The sequence below is a fragment of the Eufriesea mexicana genome, unplaced genomic scaffold (genome assembly GCF_001483705.2).
Source record: "Eufriesea mexicana isolate 0111107269 unplaced genomic scaffold, ASM148370v2 scaffold710, whole genome shotgun sequence".
Lineage (NCBI taxonomy): Eukaryota > Metazoa > Arthropoda > Insecta > Hymenoptera > Apidae > Eufriesea > Eufriesea mexicana.
Genome location: NW_016908851.1, coordinates 309,680 through 314,219, shown reverse-complemented (window position 1 = coordinate 314,219; position 4,540 = coordinate 309,680). Strand labels below are relative to the sequence as shown.

The 4,540-nt window shown below is 37.8% G+C and overlaps 1 long non-coding RNA gene across 1 annotated transcript; it reads left to right on the top strand.

Moving 5' to 3' along the window:
• The first annotated feature begins 1,029 nt into the window (after positions 1-1,029).
• LOC108546422 (uncharacterized) lies at positions 1,030-4,222 on the top strand. The gene is made up of 4 exons (XR_001890132.1): positions 1,030-1,091; positions 2,891-3,071; positions 3,363-3,511; positions 3,587-4,222. It is a non-coding gene; the product is annotated as an uncharacterized LOC108546422 (long non-coding RNA).
• The last annotated feature ends 318 nt before the right edge of the window (positions 4,223-4,540 follow it).

The window sequence follows — 4,540 nt, the reverse complement described above, 5'->3', positions numbered from 1 at the left end:
TGCTGGAATAATTTGGAAAAATTCGCTATTTCGTAATCGGCTTGATCTTAAAAAAGGGACAAATTCGCGTCGAAACGAACGATGTTTAAAAGTAGGTTCGAAAGGGGAAATTCTAGACGTATAATTAATTCCATTACATTACCTAAATGTCGGTTAATAATTGATTTCCCTATGTAATATTTCTCTCCTTGCACGCGTGTTATTCTCGCAACAAGAAAAGAGCGAATACATTCGCTCGGCCACTTGGTCCACATTTTTCACCGCTCAGCCCTGGAACACTTCAAATACTTAATTTAACCAGCGGCATTTAATTTAATCTTTCTCCGTTACGAAATTAAATAACGTCCGCTTCGTTAAAATTAATTAAATAACTACGACGTCGGAAGAAATTTTTCATTCTAAATTAGTACAGCCGCTCTTCTTACATCTCCGGTCGAATTTTTCCACGTTCCAATGTATAACCTCCATTCCGATGCACGATCGACGTCGCGCGAAATGTGTAAACAGTGTCGTGCGAATGGACCTTGTACCATCGAAAACACATGACGCGCGATCAATCGTGCAGAGAAAGGAACCATCTGTCAATTAGGTTAGGCTAGTTCGATCTGTTGTTTCTGGACGCGGCGTAAGACAGAGTGCTCATAACACTCGACCATAGATATACCAATACACAGTCGGTTAACTTGATATTCGTCTGACAGGTCAGTCCTTCCCTTTAACCACCAATACCAACCTAGCTATTTGGCTAGCAGACCTCTACCCTCGACGATAGCGCTATTTAGCGTCCCAGTGGTGCAAGTGCAAAGTGTCGTGCCATTACAGGGTGGCAGACGCGGCGCTCCATTAAGCAACGTACGTTTCGCGTGGTCGTATAGAGACGTGTGCCGTAGCATGGCCGTGAAACGAATAGAAGGATACGGCGTGGCAGAGGAGAGGGGGAATGGGTCGAAGCGTGCAGGAATAGCTGCATTTCGGCGAAGCACGCCTTTAATTAAACCGAAAGGGGGACGTGTATTGTCATTTTCAAGCCAGACTACGATGTATCCAGTGCGTGGTACTTGGCCGGCCAGTTTACCAGAGACCCTCCTACGGTACGTGCACTCTCGCGAAAATTTGCGCCATTTCGTTTCATTCGCGAAACTCCGCCGGCAGGGACGGGCGAAACCTACCTAACGAGATCTTCCGCTCGAATTCCCGAGAGGGAACCGAAAACGTTCCTTCTCCCTCTTTTACTACGTCGACCGTGTCATGTCCCTTCGTATATCCTTTTTTTATGTAATCGATGGCATTTGATCGAACCGTTCATGCTCGCCAATGCTTTTCCCCTGTATTTTCGCCCGGATTTTCTTTTATCTTCCGAAAATGTAATTCGCGACTTTTCGTATAGGAAAGTAATTGTCGTACCTATTTTCTGATGGATAAAGTGTCTCTTGAGTTTGGTTAGGAAAGCAGTAAACGGATTCTGATTTGTAAACGGAGAGTTAGTTTTATATGCACGTACGTCGTGCTCGAATCGTTCGTTGATTAGGTTATGTTATGAACGGATCGTGGAATTTTTAATCGAATTTTTCTTCGCTTTTAGAGATGTAGGAGAGTCGAATGTCAGTTAACGTATTAAAAGTTGAAAGCAAATGAAATAACGCTTCTGTAGAAACAGCTGCAATTAGAGTCGATTTTCACCCAGTAAATTAAAAGTTAACCTTTTACTAACTCTGGAAATTTTTCGATACGATTGACCGGCAACTGCTCGCTTCTGCAGCGAACTTTTCCAAATCGAAAGTTTTGTTGGGAAAAGAAAAAGATCGTAAACGTTTGTGAATTCGTTTATGTGCCAGTTCTACCTTGTCGATTTTTTTATTAGTAGTAACGAAACTAAATAACAGTTTGCAGGTTATCAATATCGTTGCAAAGGGGTCAGTACAGTGCAAATTAACTGACGAGTCTTTTTGAAACAGGTGGAATTGCAATTGACTTTTACAAAATATTCTTTTATTAAAACAAAAAGGCAAAAATATGTTGTTTGCTACCGTGTCATATACAAAATTGTTATATTATTCTTAATTAGTCACACATATTACGTCTACATTTAATTTTCCAAAATTAGAATTTTATTTACTCGTGACAAGCAAGAGAACTATATAATTTATTACAATTTTTCATTTTAATAAATTATTATGAAAGAATCGTTATTTTTATGATATATTAACTATTAATACAAGCAAAGTGATAAGAAAATAGAATAAAATATTTCATTCTGAGATCAATCGATGTAGTAATAGAGAATCAAGTATAGAGAAAATCTATATTAATTCGGACGTCGACATTTGAGGTTATGTAACTTCTTTCGTAATTTTTGATAGCTAACCTTTTCTTTACGTGAAAAAGAGGTACAAAGCGTTATGGTATCGTATAAATGGTGCAGAAAAAATGCGATTTTGGACAAAAGGTCTTCAGCTGCTTTTGCCAACATTTTAATGCCAACCCCGGCGTTCTTCGTCGGTTTTAGAGAGGGGGGCCTCGCGCATACATATGTATAATCTTGGATACGCAATGAAGACGTATATTTACAAAGGCAAGCCTTCGTGGCCGAAATGCAGAGCACAATTGAAAGTGATTGCAAGAAATGAACGAAACGATGACCTTGATTGCTTCATTAGAGTTCTATACAAAGCCCATTGACCTTTCCCCCGTTATTAAATATAGTGACTTTAATTCTGCAACTTTCCTCGGGGGATTTCAATCTGAATCTGGAAATTTATTCGAATTTAATCGAACGAATGTATAAAATTATGAAGAATGAAAAACGAATTAGGAAAGGAGTTTTTTTCTCGATTATGAAAAATTATAGGGGTAGTTGAAATTATGACGAATCTAAATCTTTTTGCCCTAGTTTCACGAAGAAAGGATATAATTAGAAGGAAGTGGTATAAAGGAGGCTTCGCGCAATGGAGGTAAAAGGGAAGTTACATAACTGTTCAGTTAATACTTCAATTTCAATACAGTCTACATCGCACGTGCACAAGGATAAAACAGATGGGATTTAAAAACATTTATCAGTGGCAAATTCGATGGTATATATATTTTTTAAATTATTATTTATTTGGTATTAACATTCGATTTATTAGTTCTTTTCAAATATTTAAATATCAAATAAGTTGATTTATACACCACGAAAAATAAATATTCCACGTCGTATTTTCATACAAATTTACATTTCATTTTTGTTTACATTCCTTATTCCGTGTTTCGAAAAATGTAAATGGTATTTTTTTGATCACTTTTCTTTACACAAAAAATATCAAATTTTTATATTTTTATAAAATATATCTTTGCATTTTCATTTATGAATTTTTATTTTCTAGGACCATTTTATCATCGAATCGACTATTTTAAATTAAAATATCTGTAAGGAGCAACGTTCAGGAGATCTGCCAGAAGTTAGAAAGAATTTTTTGAAAATACTCATAGCTCCTATGGACACGAAACAATGAAATTAGGTAGTAGTTGAATAGTATGTACAGATTCAATCGTTTTAGATAAAAATCAATATTTGAGAAATTTTTCAAAATTCGACAAATTTTTCTAGGATCCCAATAACACTTGTCAAAGGAGTAAAGATCGCATATTGGTTGGAGAAAGTACACGAAATCAGTTCGCAGCAAGTTCGATCAGATGCACAACGTTCTATGGAATCCCTGCACGATCAAAGTCTCACAAGGGAAAATGAAAAAGAAAGAGCATGGACATTTCATATGCACCTAACCAAGTAGAAAACCGGAAGAAACTCGATGCTGCAGTAGTAGGGGTACACGCTTTCAAGAGGGAGTTTGCAAACATCTCCATTTTCTCTCATATTCCCATAGCAAGTACTATGCTGGAAGCATTATACTTTAGAAAAAAGATCGCGAGCCAAGTTCTAACTTCAATCCCGATTCTGCGTTACTCCCCGTGGAATATGACCCGTTGAGAGAAGATATTGAAATTTCCTGTCGCTAAAAATCTTATTCCCATGAATGACACATTGTTGAGAAATTATGCGAAACTCGTTCGGCGTCCACCCTCTCCCCTGAATCGGATTCTTTTTCCTCTTCTTCCCCTTTGATAGTCGACTGTCGTCATTAGGACTTTACAAGCTCGACGCGAACTCTCCGAAGGGATACGTGCCGGGAATCACGACTTTATACGAGCTTCGAGAAGAAAGCTCCTGCGATTCTAAAGCGACCGTTATACATTTTGCGGGGTGGAAAAGGTTTCGTGACCTTTTATTCATTGGGAAATCGGCGTGGCGTGGTTCGAAAGTAAACTTAAGCCGAAGGGCTTGTAAATCAGGGTTTTGCTGGTTGTAGATACGTCAGCCGATACGTTTCTGGCGTTGCTAGATGGATATTGGCAGTTTGGATATTAGAATTGGAAGAAGAGGTAGTAGATTAAGGTAGGAAAGGATTGGTGAGGTTATTTGCTGAAAGAGCATGAAATGTGAAAATGGATAGAATAACGTTGTACATTTTCTGTTAATTTTAGAAATATTTTTATTGTAAGG